Source organism: Alosa sapidissima, chromosome 7 (assembly GCF_018492685.1).
Source record: "Alosa sapidissima isolate fAloSap1 chromosome 7, fAloSap1.pri, whole genome shotgun sequence".
Taxonomy (NCBI): Eukaryota; Metazoa; Chordata; class Actinopteri; order Clupeiformes; family Clupeidae; genus Alosa; species Alosa sapidissima.
The window spans coordinates 20,512,902-20,528,470 of record NC_055963.1 but is presented as its reverse complement, the minus strand read 5'-3'; positions in this window follow the sequence as shown (position 1 = coordinate 20,528,470).

The window sequence follows — 15,569 nt, the reverse complement described above, 5'->3', positions numbered from 1 at the left end:
TGGCCTCAGGCCATGAAGGCCATAATAAATGTGATGCCAGCTCACTGTATGTTGGAGATTAATATTACAGATGGCTGAGAACAAAGCTTCAAATGTACATTGTACTGTAGGCAAGGATTCTGTGTAGGCTACTTTGATATGCCATATTGTCACGGTAGAGCTAGTTAACAATTAAATAAAACACCTCACACATTTTCCAGTCCCTTCTAAGAGTCATTTTAAGGTTAATGTTTAATCCAGAATCAAAAGAGTGCACAGAGGTGAGATACTACAGATTACTTTGCCCCCCCCCCCCCCCCCCCCCTTGTGTATGTGTGTGTATTAAAGGCACACTATGCAGGTTTTTTAGCTTAATATGCATGTTTTTTTAGCTTAATTTACCAGCTTCAGAGTCATTGGAATGGTTATATGACATTTTCCGGGTTGAATGGTGGCCGTCTCTCTTCCCCCTAGCGCCTGTGAGCGGAAAAACCACCCTTGCAACTTTGGGCCGGCGGGCCAACGGCCTCAGTGTCAGGAAGTATAACGAGTGTAACAAATTGCTTTACTGCATTCAAATACACATACACGCCAGGCACCGGCTAGAAAAAGGTAGCGATGGAGTTTCTCAGACATTCGTCATGACAGAGCAAGCGAAAAATAAGCAAAAAAACTAAGGAAAAAAAACAGTAAGGAAATTGCCAATACTGCATAGTTTACCTGTAAGGTTTTGCACCTCCGTTCTAATGTTACGTCACAGTTTGTTTACAACTAGAGTGGTAGGCAGAATGGTAGGCAAGGGACTGCAGAGTGGTAGGCAAACATGCCTACAACAGTCGGGTTGCATAGGCTACACATAGTTACAAATAACTTCAAAATTGAAATTTTAATATCAAATATTGACATGCCGATATGCCGACCACTTAAGCAAAAAGGCGACGAGCGACCGTTTACCATTAGATCCTCATGGTTGTGGAGGATGATCGTTAGCAGCTGTGAAGTGTTTTATTCTGTGGCCTAATTATCTTGCCTAGCCTATCTACGAAGACGTAGGCTAGACTAAATAACTATCTACATTCAAAAATGAATTGCCAGAGATAGCTATTAAGGGAAAAATTGCAGCATTTAAACATGGCAAGAATATTTTTACCGGAACAGTTTGTTCTAATTTGTCTCGTGAAATTCGTTCTTGTGGACATCAATCACGTCATTCCTATCTTCTGTCCTATTTAAAGTTATCATGAGTGTCATTTGATTATATAATCACAACAAATGCTAATAAATTAAAACAGAATAGGCGTATGTGCTGTACAGGTCAGTTAGGCTAACTCCCGTATGTCAAAATAAAACGGATTTGATCCTATGAATTGTTTCGCGATCACACACAACTGAACTTAACACAGAAACCTCAAACACCACTGGTAAACCTACTGCTTCAGTCATGTAAGAAATAAGCAGTTTATGAATTATCCTTACCCGTTTAATCAAGTCCACATGACCAAAATAACAGCATATTTAAAGTATGTTGAGCTAGCATAACAGCCTAATATAGCCGATGCTGCAATGGGTAGAACTAATAAATCGTTTCATAGGGCCCACAATTAATTAACTTTAACAATCACACATTCTGAGTTTTTCTGGGTGGTTATCCATGCAGGTTGTCTTCGAATAAGTCATTGTTGATATATGTTATAACATGTTACAGGATTCATGACTTTAACGCCATTAATGTTAATGTTAGGCTACATGATACTGACTGACACTGGCTTTAACTGTGCCGTTTAAACGTCTAATGCTGACTCTGCCTACCAACTACCTACTGTTCAGTTAAAGTTAACGTTAAATGATCAAATATTGTTTAATTTTGTGTCAACTTTGACATGTATGACTCCTTTCTGGCCAAATTTCACAGCTTTTAAGAAAGTCTATCGTCTTCGTGGAAACCCGAGTTTTGAACAGAGAAAAAAAGTTAGGCTACCATTAGGCTACATCTTTGCCGGTTATCCCATAACGCTACAGATCAGTGCACCAAATCAGGGCGATTTTAGCGAAATAACGTTCCTGTGACAGGCTATCAAATACTGAACAATGGGATAACGTTTCATCATCACCTTTATTGATGCCTGAAATGTTGACATTGCTGAAATACAGAGATCTACCCTACCGAGAAGCAGCTGCAGACAACAATGTTCAATAGGTTCAACATGTCCCTTGCCTACCAGGTGGATGTAAACAAAGCTATAGAACCTAGAATACGTCACATGAAAAACCTTAATATGTGTGTGTGTGTGTGTGTGTGTGTGTGTGTGTGTGTGTGTGTGTGTGTGGACATTGTAACAATAAATTCTCATCATCTTCATTACACTGACAATGACAACAGCAACCAGTGACAACAAAGATGACCATCTACACATTTATTCCTTGTCAGCTCTTCTCCACTGTCCGTTTCCCTCCCCCATGGTGAACTCTGAAGGTGAGGTTCCTTCCCGGGACTGTGGCTCCTCTGCGTTGTTGCTGTCATGAGATATGTCGTGCAGGGAGAAGTCTGCAAAGGAGACACTCGAGGCATCAGATGGATATAATTTTCTAAATGGCCTTTTCACCTTTACTGAAAAAAACATATTTTATGTGTTTTACATAGGGCCGCACTTTTCGTACAACAACTTTTATTGCATATACGTTTGTGCAATACAAAGCGATTTCAGATATAACCTCCGGAGTACATGCGGAGGTTTGTCAAACGGAGGTCCTACCCTTCGTATGATTCAGATATGATGCTAACCTGCGGACCTAATACTGACCTTATACGGACGTATGTGTGAACGACATACACGCACATTACAGAATCTCCGTGTGGTTGTCGAGTGAGGGGTGGGGGCTTGTAGAGTTCACAAGTTGCGAGATATGACGCAGAATATATGCGGCCGCTGCCTGTCACAGCTGCTTTTTGTTTACAAAGTGTAGCCTATGCATTATGTAGGCTAAAGAAGACAAATCTATTGTGCGTAGGCTAATACTTGAAGTAGGCTAGTCAAGTAAGCAAACAGTATTTGTATGTGTGCTTCGAATAAACACATTTATCTGTTTTTAACGTTATGTACCAGAATTACTTGGCTATAGAACCCCTCATCTGGTTTGCGTTGGAGAGAGAGCATGCACAGACTTTATGGTAGGCTACCAGCCAATTCAGTAGGCTAACTCAAGACTTCAAGGCCATCATACAACGTTTTAAGCAATAAACAAAATACTAACATAACAGTGAAGTTGTTCGTTTTTTCATGGTTTATTTTTTCCAAAAGCATCCTCTCCCCATGTGTCTATTGCTTTTACGTAAGGAGCTTGTAACAAAGTTGGCTTTTCTTCGTTTTCATTTTCTCTAGGCATATATGCTCAACAAATATCAGCGAGCTCAGCGAGGTATCAATGAACAGAAAACCGTGTTGGCTAACAATTTATTAAATACTCCTGTTATTGTCGTCAACGACGTCGCTGTAGGCTACTGCCTTTTCAGCGACTTCTGCTTATGGTGATTCAATTTTTTTGAATTCGTTTGGCCTTGCCATGCAGTTGTAGGCTACAACGTCTCTTGCCGTTCCCTTCATGTGTTCTATCAAAATGTTCTATGCCCTCATGGACAGTAGCTCCGTGATGTCTGCATCTTTCCAGGTCGGAGATTTTCTGGACAGCATTATGCCACTCCATCATAACACTGGCATTTAAGTCAGATTTAACCACATGGACGCATGAAAGAAACGTCACCAACACGCCCTCTCACTAGGTGTGAATTTTAACGCATGTTCTACGCCTCGTTCAGACACAGCACATTTACATAATGTCCGGAGGAAATACTAGGGGGGGAGTAGTAGAACAACCGGCTAAATTCGGACTTCCATATGACCAGTTATGTCGTTCAGATATGCGGCCCCACCGTTTAACATCGGCAGAACCTCCGGTCTTACACGTATGTCTGAAAGCGCTTACATATTGTTGTAGGCAAAGAGCACTTTTTTTCCCTTTGGCCCAGCACTGAGTGAAGCCTGCTCCTATACCATGCAATACATATATGCTTACCTTAAATTCCTGAAAGTGTGTGTTTATCTTGGTGCATGGTATACTGTATGTGTGTGTTCTCTCTACCCCTGGTCATGGTAACCTCTGGGGATCGGTTACCACTGGCTCTCAGGGTGCATTCTGATGGCCAAGTGCCAGAGGTTATTTGTGGAAATGTACTGCCACAGCTGTGGAGGTTAGATCCATCTTACTGGCCCATGCATCACCTATATACACCTCTCTTTCTCTCTCTCTCTCTCAATTCAATTCAAGTGAGCTTTTTATTCTCTCTCTCTCTCTCTCTCTCTCTCCCTGTCTATTTCTGTATTGTTTTAAAAATAAGCCAAATATAATATACTATTACAATACTCATTTTGCACAAAGCTCCTAATTGATATCAGCACCCAAAATGCCATAAATGACATCAATTAACAGTTAATATGCCAGGATAAATGCACAGTCTCCATATCAGACGTGTTCCGGAACCAGGATGTAATTTCACCTTTTCCTATACAATCTGCAGAGTTGAGGAAAAACTGCAAAATATTTCCCTCTCTCTCTCTCTGTCTCTCTCCCTTGTGCAGAATGCAGTTAAATCTCCCAGGGGAGCATTACTTTTGCGCTGTGCAGTGGGCTAGGAGATGAATGCTCTCTCCGCATTGAGGAGTGGTTTGTGTGTGTGTTTGTTTGTGTGCGTGTGTATGTGTGTGTGTGTGTGTGTTTGTGTGTGTGTGTGTGTGTGTGTGTGTGTGTGTGTATGTGGGAAAGCGTGGGCATGGAAGATGGTGGCAGGGGAAGAAGCAATGTATATACCACGCGCATCCCACACTTACCCTTCGGACCACTTTTTAATCTCAGACAGAGAGAGAGAAAGAGAGCCAACACTTTGTCTCCTCAGCTCTTGAGAAAGAAAGGGAGAAAGGCACACAGAAAAGAGAAGAGGAGGTTCTGCCGGAGGTCGAATGCTTAATGGTATGACTTTCAGTGCTAGTCAAGTGTAATAGATTTGACATGGCCTCCAGCTCAGTTGGTTGTGTGACAAAAGCCATTTTGTGATTGGTGGGCAGAGATGTTGTTTACATGTACACATACATAAACAATTTCTCAGAGTAAGAAATGTAATTAAGCCAATATGCTCTGGCCTTGCTGCCGACTCTGAGCTACGGCAAACAGCTGGTGTTTGCATCACGGGTCAGCACGGAACACCGCGAGGTTAAGTGGCCGGGGGAAGGAACGGCCTCCAAAACTCCCAGCGTGCCTCTGGCCAACGGTGATTTGGGCCGGGTGCCTTTCCAAACTGGGCGCACTCCAGCAACAGCGTGGAGGACGCGGCCGGATAAGGGCCTCGGCACGACACGGGCCAAAGGAGAGCTGCCAGCTACTCACTGTTCCTGGACCCACGTTCGGCCTCCCTACACAAATAATTTTTGTCCGGAGGTGCCAGCACACAGATGCCCAGGCCATGTTTTGTCACATTGGTCCAGGCAAGTGGTATGAGGTGGAATTTTTTTTTTTTGTTCTACTGATGACATATATTTTGTTCACATTGATTGTGGGGTGATTGAATGTTTTGTGTGTGTATCTTTCTCTCTCTCTCTCTCTCTGTGAACATTTCTGAGTGATCTTGTCACTAGAAAGGCTTGATGATATACTGACAACTTGTTTGCTTTCTAACACTGTTCTGGTCAAAAATGACCGATTTACACATTCCCTGTACCATAAATATGGCAGATTGCCTCAAGACCTTATGATATCCTTCACAAAAGGAATACATGACATGGCACTGTTTCAGCACTTTTTATTGAGTATACAGTACCACTTCTTCCCTATCTGCAATAACCCCCTGACATCTTGAATGTATTGTTTCTTGTCTGTTACTGTTTTTGGTAGGTTGTTCTGTGTCAGAATAAAATCTGAATCTGAATCTGAAATTCATTGTGACTAATTTCTTTGAATTTTGAGTGATTTATTCAACTTGGTCACACTTTTTTTGTTTACCGTCAAAAATGACCGCCATAGGAAATGAATGCGAAAGAGTATAATTTTCATCAAGGAGATGAAAGACATCTCCATACACGCATTCCTACAACTTTCCTGTGCTTGTGTGCCCATTGTACACATGAATCATACCTTCCACAAGAAAGCTAAGAGTAAATTATGGGAGCCCAGTGTTTTCTTGAACTAATGTACTTCTCCCCCAATGTGAACCACACCTGCCAAACAAATCAATCTTGTGTAAATTATAGGAACCCAAATATATTGCCTATACTTGTAAGTAAACTGACAAATGTATTGTCGGCATTTGTTAGAAACAGAGTAATACTTTACTTTATGCTGGCATATGTCTGTTTCTTTCCACACTTGCAACTGCTTGTACACTTTATGTGCCTCCTAATTTATTATTTCATTTTACTTTCTTTTTACTTTTAATCCTGCCTGCCTCCCTTTTTTACCCTACAATGTTCAGTGCTTTGAGTACATGATAAAGCGCTCTACAAATAAAATGCAATCAGAGTGCAGGTTTTGTACTGGGCAGGGACGTGCACAGGAATTTTGAGGGGCAGTTGCTCTCCACATTTTCCTCACATAGTCTGGAGGCTTGTGACTGCTCCTCATCTTAAATGCAATGTAATTATGAAACATTGCCATTAGTAGGCTAAAATATGAGTCTGATTAATTAATCAATTCGTCTACACACAGTGTCATGTCATCTTTATCACAGTGCAAAATCTGTCTCACCTGCTGGTTGGCTTTTTCGCAGCCAACCCTGCAGTGATTGTTGCCTCTCTGAATTGTCTCTCCCTCTCCTGAATCTGACTCTTTTCAGTGGGCATCATGGCTTCAAACAATACCCAAAATAGTGATAGGATTTAAGCATTTAACCATTTTGAATAAAATAATTAATGTGATGCATTACTTCCATCATTCATTCTTCTTGCTAAAACGAAATGTGAGAAACTAACCATCAGCAGCCATAGCTTAGTTTGCCCAATGGCCACCAAAAAAATAGTAGCCTATGTGATAACGAGCTGCTTGTCTGCAAGCTATCTGTCTGATTATTTAGGCTAAACGTGGCAAACTCAGCCTGGATTTATGAAGATTTTAATTAATTTCATAAAACTTGATGATGATGATCGTTCGTTTGTTATACATCACAAACTCACCTTTTCCGACAACGTTGAGTAGTCTCACCCGACAACCGCGACAATCTCCTTCTAGGGCCGCTCATGCAGGCTCAGCCGGTCGCATGCAGCGCTGCAGCCACATAGCCTAGGCTAAACAGAGTTTGCCCTTCCCCTATTGACTTTCACTTTCGGTGCCCGAATGGAAGTGAATGAGGCTTTGCGATTTTTTTTTATCTAGGCCTACGTGAAATTCTGCATCCATTGGAGGCCTACGATTTATTTATTTAAATTATTTCCCCGTGAGTCGAGAAGGGCATATGGGCAGTTGCCTGGGCAACCTGAGCAACCCTGTGCACGTCCCTGGTACTGGGGTTTGAGGCCAGGTGGGGTGACTGCTTTCTCCTGTTGCTACATAATGCCAGAAGTGAAAGGGCTTGCTGTGATGACGGAAGTGTGCTCAAAGTAAGAGCTGTATGAGGCACCCTTAGGTCAGGTTGACCCCTGTATGAGGGCCCCCATGGAAAGGCGATGCATTAGTGAGGCACCCTGTGTCTGTGATGAACAGTAGATGGAAGGATGTACGAGGGGCACCTGTTTGTGTGAAGTGCATGAGTGTGCTTCATTAAGTTTTACAAAGTTTGCCATACCAACATCCATTGAGGCTATTGTTACTATTGTTATAGTGTACATTTTTAATTTATGTTAAAATAAGAGCAGTTAAAACTGTACGGTCAAATTTGACCACGGACAGTAAATTAAGGGGGGTAGCAACGAACAGTGTTTAAAGGTTAAAAGTTCATGGAGCCATTAAGATCTCATTGTCAGTTATTATGTTCATCATGGTTATATGAGAGGTCTACCAATTAAATAATCAATCTCAAAGAGTAGCAGTAAAACAGCAATCTTTGCCAGATCACTTGTACAAACCCAGTGGTTGTGGTTTTTGCTTTACCCAACCATCCATACCTCTCCCCACCTCACCCCCACCCCCACCCCAACACACACTGCCAGCGTAGCTTTCAAGCTATGATGCTCCCCATATCTCCATCACCGCTTTGTTTTTATTTGAAAAATGAGAGAAGGAGCAGAGGAGACTGAGCGAGTCCCCGGACCCCACATCATATGTCACCGCACCACCGGTGCCAGCCGCCAGACGGGCCGCTCGTCTGGTGATTTAATGGCATAAAGAGTTGGCCAATCTCAATGACTGAATGAGAATTATGGGGCCCCAGACAGGCCTCGCGTACTGTGTCAGCGCTGAATCAATAAAGACATCTAAATATAAACGTGTCTCTTGTAACGACGGAAAAAAGGGAAATCTTTTTTTTTTCTTTTTAGATCATGAAAACAGCAGTCTGAATGAAGCAGGCAGGCAGAGGGAGTGAGGAGATGTACAGTGAGTGCAACTGTGGTAGGATGTGCTTAGTGTGCATATGAGAGACGCATGGCTCTGTCAGAATACTTATATACCCAGATCCCAATTGTTACCTAGATGACATATTCATATTGACATTAACATAAGGAACTGTTGACATATTGGGATTCAGTGTTATTTGGAAGATGAGGTGGAGTGTGTGTGTGTGGTGTGACTGTGTGTTTGTAGAGCCTAGTAAGTTAAAGTAGTAGCTGTGCTCAGTGTTTTTTTTTTTTGACAGCTGGGGATGTGGGGACAAACACACACAGACACACAGACACACACATGCACAGACACACACACACAGCCATACTCACACACAATCCTCTCTGGTTTCCCTTGGCCAGCACATGTCTTGCCCATCATCCAAAGACACACACACACAGCTGCTGATGTCTTTGTCCCCAGTCCCACCCCTTTGGAATGATGCATGTGCATGTGTGTTTATGAGTGCATATGTGCATGTTTAGAGAAAGTGACAGAAGTGAAATGAGAGAGAGAGTGGGATGTGGGTGAGGTTTCCATGCAACAGGTGGATGAAATTAACTAAGGGTACTCTTTCCATCTCTCTCTGTTTCTGTCTCAGTGAATTTGTGTGTCTTTGATGCTGCAGTAGTAATCCTCAATACCTTGGGAAAGTGTTAGGTTGTGCACATTGATTACCCTGACTGGGGTGTTTCTTTAAAAGCATATCAGTACATGGGGGAGTTTGCCAAGATACCATGGAAGAACACAGGCCACGATAGCCAGGGGCGCCTGCAGGAATTAATGCTATGGTACGCACACCCATCACCCCCCCGCAATTTATTATGACCGCCGCGCAGCGAAGCGGCGGTCATATAGGTTTAGTCAGATTTTTTTTTTTTTTTTTTTTCGCATGCCCAAATTTCCGTCAATGATTCCCGGGACACTGAAAGACCGGGGTACACGAAACTTGGTGGGCATGTAACCCCACATGGATAGCATGGAACCATCGTTTTTCGTTTTGATCTGTAGCCCCCCCGCTGGACTGGACCCCCCGAAAGGAGGGTAGGGCAGACACAGTTTTCTGTGAATATCTCGAAAACCGTAGGGTTTAGGAGGACCATTTTTTTTTTGTATGTTGATCTCAAGGGGCCATGTCAACCCATTCCATAACCACTCATTTCATGTATAGCGCCACCTAGTTAAACACAAAAAAGTAAAAATGAGGTGGTGTAATTGAAGGTATCTGTGACCTAACATAGTCAAAACTGCACAAAATTGGAAGTGTAGGATCATTATGACACCCTCTGTATGCACGCCAAGTTTTGTGGAATTCCGTTCATGGGGGGCCACACAATAAATTAATTTATGTTACTATACACCAACTGGCCTGTAGGTGGCCGGAGACAGTTTTCTGTGAATATCTCGAGAACCGTATGGCCTAGGAGGTCCACCTTTTTTTTGTATGTTGGTCTTAAGGGGGCATGTCAACCCATCCCATTACCACTTATTTCATGTATAGCGCCACCTAGTTAAAAATTAAAAAGCAAAAAATTAGGTGTTTTCATCACAATATCTCTGGCTGACAAGGTCAAAACTGCACGAAATTAAAAGTGTAGGATCATTATGACACCCTCCGAATGCATGCCAAGTTTTGTGTACTTTCGTTCATGGGGGGCCTTACAATAAAATAATTTATGTGTACATTTAGTGACGTACACCAACAAGGATGCCCGGGACACTGAAAGACCGGGGTACACAAAACTTGGTGGGCATGTACCCCCACATGGATAGCATGGAACCGTCATTCTTCGTTTTGATCTGTAGCCCCCCCGCTGGACTGGACCCCCCGAAAGGAGGGTAGGGCAGACACAGTTCTCTGTGAATATCTTGAGAACTGTAGGGCCTAGGATGACCAATTTTTTCCGTATGTTTGCCTCCAGGGGTCATGTTAACCCATTCCATGTGCACACATGTGCATAAACAGATACACACGCACACACATACATTTACAGTAATCATACGTATGACACATACTCACACAGTAGACATATGTACGCATGCATGCACATGCACAAACACACATACGCAGGCAAACACACAAGCACGCACATACACACACACACACACACACACACACACACATAAACATAAATTTGTACATGCACACATGCACATAATTCAAGAATTTTTCCCGTCATCTACTCCCTGAATTTTTGGTCATTGATACCCGGGACACCGAACCACCGGGGTACATGAAATTTGGTGGGTATGTAGCCCCACTAGACTTTTACGGAAAAATTTCATTTCGTCCCCGGGGACCACCACCATTTACCGCAGCGGACATCTAATAAGGATAGGACGATGTTCACATGAAGTGTAATTCCCATTTCTTCTTGAAGCCGAAATAAATCTGAGGATGTTTATCGGACATGCTTGGTTTTTACTGCAGGTACGTTAATCTTGTAATATCAATAAGGACCTAGGTAATGTTACCGTTAGCGTTAGTTGAGTGATGGAGGCATTTGATTGATTGCATTTGTAGAAAACTATAAATGCGGTTATACCAAGCAAATTGATAGCAGCACTGTTTGTATCTTTCGACTGTCATTTATTGCACGTGCTACAAAATCATTCTGTGCAATGGAAGATTTACCAACGTTACACCGGTCTGATACAGTTTTGCCTATACATGCGTGAGACTGAGACGCCTGTTTATTTTGTTTTAAGTGCGTGCATGGTGTGAGAGGGGAATCGATGTGCTTTGATTACAGCTTGGTAGTTGTAGTCTTGTGAAATTAAAAAGCACGTGTGTGTGAAGTATCCAAACAATGACACCTTCATTTCATTATGGCTGCTTTAGCAACACACCTTAAGCTACTGTGTAGTGGGTCCCATCTAGAAGTGGCTACTTCATTCGCGCTTTCCTTGACTCATGGAGCTGCTTGAATGTTATTACAATTTTTCGCCACGATATGGCAGTTTAAGTCCGCTTGATACTGTAAGGCGTAAGCCATTGGTTTCCAAAGGAGATTTTATTTGTGTCGCCAGCATAGCCTATTGACAATTTATGTTGTAAATAGGCCTACCTTATAATCCTACCTGTAGCTTAGGGAAGCTAACAGCTTTCTATTAGGATCTAGTTTGTTAGTTACCGTTTTGTCATAACTCCCTGATGCATTTTTGCATTTAGAATAGCCAGAGCGTGTATATCTCAATCGGAAAATTAAACAATATCGGGTGCCTATGGACTAGGCTGGGTGAACCCAGCCTGATCTGCCCGCTATTTATTTTTTGATTTCTTAAAAGATTGAGCTTGGTCTGATGAAAGCCAGACTAGCCATGGACCTCAGTTACACAATGCAAGGGAACATGAATCAGCCTATATTTGCACGAACAATAACGGACAAAAGCTCTTCAACTTTGGCCCGTTAAAATGTGTATGAACAGTCTAGCGACGCATTTCATCAAGGCCCATTTGGACATGTCAGTTATTTGCACCACTGGTTAGATGTAAAACAGCATTTCGTTTCAGACTAGGCTACTGTTACTTAATTTGTGCATTAACAATAACGTTTCAGACTACTGTTACTTAATTTGTGCATTGACAATAAAGTATTACATGAACTAAAGATGACTAAAATCTTATGTAGAAGAAGAAACATTCACAAAAAATCCATCCATCCAAAAATGACCTTTGTTTTTGATAGCTGTTGAAAACGGCATGGAACTGACAGAGATGTTTTTGTTTATAAATACACAATAAATAAATAAATAAATAAATAAATAAATAACATTATGCTGATACCTTTTGCTTTTCCCAAATACAATGTAGCCTACAGGTGTAAGTGACCTTTCATCAATCCAGTTGCAATGGATGAACTGTGATGAACTGCCCTACTTGTGATTGTTTAGAGATTTTAAAGGTTTTATAACAATGCTACATCTTCTTTGGCTATTCTACAATCTATTCACCTTTTCAGCACCAGTAGGCTACTTTCTGTGCAGCCGCACACACACACTCAGGCATGCCAAACAAGCATACACAAAAGTTTCAAGAGTGGGGGATGGAGTAAAATATGGAGACAAATTGAAGTGTGATTTATTTTCGCGGAACGGATGTACAGGACTGAGCGGCGGTCATATTTTGTACCGCTATGCGGTACATCTAGTTTTTTCAATATTTGTCCGTTTTAGGTCCGTGCATTGGTCAGTCAGCAAAAAAGTAGCCTACATAGCATAACAAGCATAACAACATCCACATGCAATAATACAACGACAACGTCTACAATGACCTACAGTATTCATTTGGACAACTTGATACAGCCCTATACAGGCTAAAGTTACCTTTAGTTTTGTTCTAGCGTAACGTGACGTCTGGCTTTAGTGCAGTCTAACGTTCTGACAAGCACACCAATTGCCTACCTTGTTCTTGTCCATCTGGAATAACTCCTAGCTTTGCTGCCTCCATCCTTTCTGTTTTCGTGGTTTAAACTTGTGATATCCATGATGAGTATTGAGTTAGTGAATTAGCTCAACATTGTGTGCTGATAACCATATATAGATAGCCGAGTAAAAGAAAACAACAAGTAGCCTATTACGTGCCTGCGTGCGTATTCTCTCTCCTGCTCAAACAAAATGTGTGCACGTTAATTTTGATAACGTGTTCACTAACTTTACGTAATAGAAAATGGTAAATAGCCTGATGGCATGCAGCTAATGGGATACTGTGCATAGTTGGGAAGGTATGGTAGGCCAATTTGGTGTGAATACACACACACACAAGGGAAATTTGCTCTCGCTGTTGAGTAGCCTGATGGTACGCACAGTGTGTACGGACGTACACCTGCAAGCGCGCCTGACGATAGCATTACTTTTAAACAGCAGATAAAAGCAGGGGATTGTGCTCTTTGTCCAAAATGGCCGCTTCCAATTCTTTATGAACATTGTATACATGTTGTTGTGAAATATATTTTACGTTACTTTACTTTTTGACAAATGTGACAGTGTTTTTATTCCATAGCTCTAGCCAATATAGCCTCCGGCTAGATTTCCATGTGTTCCGGAACCTTGTCAAAGCCCAGCTGCAGTATGAACTGAAGTATTTCTGTCCTGTCAGTTCCCAATGTAAAGTTCAGCTGTTTGGCTTTGTTTGTTTATTAACGAGTGACTGCATGGGCAGCAGATATGAGTGGACAGGGAAAGGTGAGAGGGCTGGAGAAGAGGAGAGAGGGAGTGGGGAGAGAGGGGGACAGCAGGTGGACGATCGTTGGCCGCTGGCCAAAGCTTTCACCGAGTGACAGTTATCTTCAGGCAACTTGAGACATTTACCGTCGCCCTTCTTTATATTGCCTTTAAAAACTGTGCATATGTCTGTTTTTTCTGCAGTCCTGTTTTAATCTCCTATTTCTTTTTCCCTTTTTTCTTTAATTCTTTCTTTCTGTCTGACCCCCTTTGAAGATCACTGCAGTCGTATGTGTGTAAACCAAACCCTCCCCTTGTTTGGCATGTAAAACTGCAGCTAGATCGTGGTGTGCTTTTAATTAGCCTTATTGTGATACATTTCATTTGGTTTGCAACTTGCTTTGTCGGAGAGTGAACACCAGTGGTCACAGGGGAATGGCCTCTATGCCAGGGTAGGTGGAGGGCCGCAGGGACAGGAGTGGCTGTTCTGTTGGCGGGAGGGGGGGGGGGGGGGGGGCAGTTAAGGAACGCTGACGCTGGGAGCAGTGATGGATCTTACTCTGGCCCAGGGTAATCGCTCTCCTGACCACTTGAGGACAGAGCACTGTACAGAGCAGACGGAAGAAGTGATGGGGGGGGGGGGGGGGTTGGGTTGGAGTAGGGGTGAAAGATGATGAGGGGAGGTAGAGTGAGTGGGATGGGAAGAGGGAGACAAAGGAGTGAATGAAAGAGAAAGCTGGGGGAAAAAATGAGCACATTGAAAAAGAGGGGAATCACAGGGGCCAAGTCACTGGGAGCACAAAAACTGGAGGTTTATGAGTAAAGGCACGGCTAACAGCCATGAAAACAATTAATGAGAACAGAGCCGAGTGATGGAGGTATGACAGTAATGAAGTGGAGCGGACCAAGGAGTGAAGGGATGGAGGCAAGTCAAACTGAGTGGACGAGGGAGCAGAGAAGACAGCACCTAGATGGAGCAGAGAAGACAACACGTAGATGGGGAACAAACCAGATTACAGCTACAGAAACTGCAGGGAGATGGAGGTGGAGGATGGGTGGTGGCACACGTACCTGTAGTACAGCCTGCTGGTTTGTATGCTGTGAGCCTGGGCTGTGGCCTTGCAATGGGTAGTGTGTATGTAGGTGTATGTGTGTGTTTGTGTGGGGTGTGTGTAGTGGTGGTGGTGGTGGTGGGGGGGGGGGGGGATGTTGCTGTGTTAACATGCTCACTCGCCTCCCCTTTACATCTGTTCCTGCTCGCCATGCTCGCCCTGCTTAGCAAGGAGATCATCTTCCCCTGGTCAGAAACTCCCACAAGGCCCGGGCGCATTACACACCGAGGCTGTCTCTGCACCTCGCCGGCTACCAGCGCAATAAATAGCAGCAGCAGCGCTTCAGGAGCTCAGCTGTTTGGCCATGGAGCTGGCAAGGCCAAGAGTGTGGGGGGGGGGGGGGGCTGGACTGGAAATAGAAGAAATAGAATGCACTGTCACACACCTAACAGTAATATATATTATTTTTTCCCAGACCTCTGGAAAAAATGAAGAAACCACTGCACATTTTCTGATGTCATCTTCATGGTTGACATTCAGAGAATCAGTTGACGGTCATATTCAAAATTAAGAGACCACTGCAAATTTCAATATGACTGTCAACTCTTTTGAATGTCACTCAGCAACCATAGGATGACATCAGAAAAAAATGTGCAGTGGTCTCTTCATTTTTTCCAGAGCTGGAAGCTGAATTATATATATACAGTATAATATTGTAAATGGCCTCTCTGACTGGTTTGTGACAGCAGGTAATCTAACTATGCTTCTCATGCTTCATCAGGAGAATGCACAGTGGTGGCA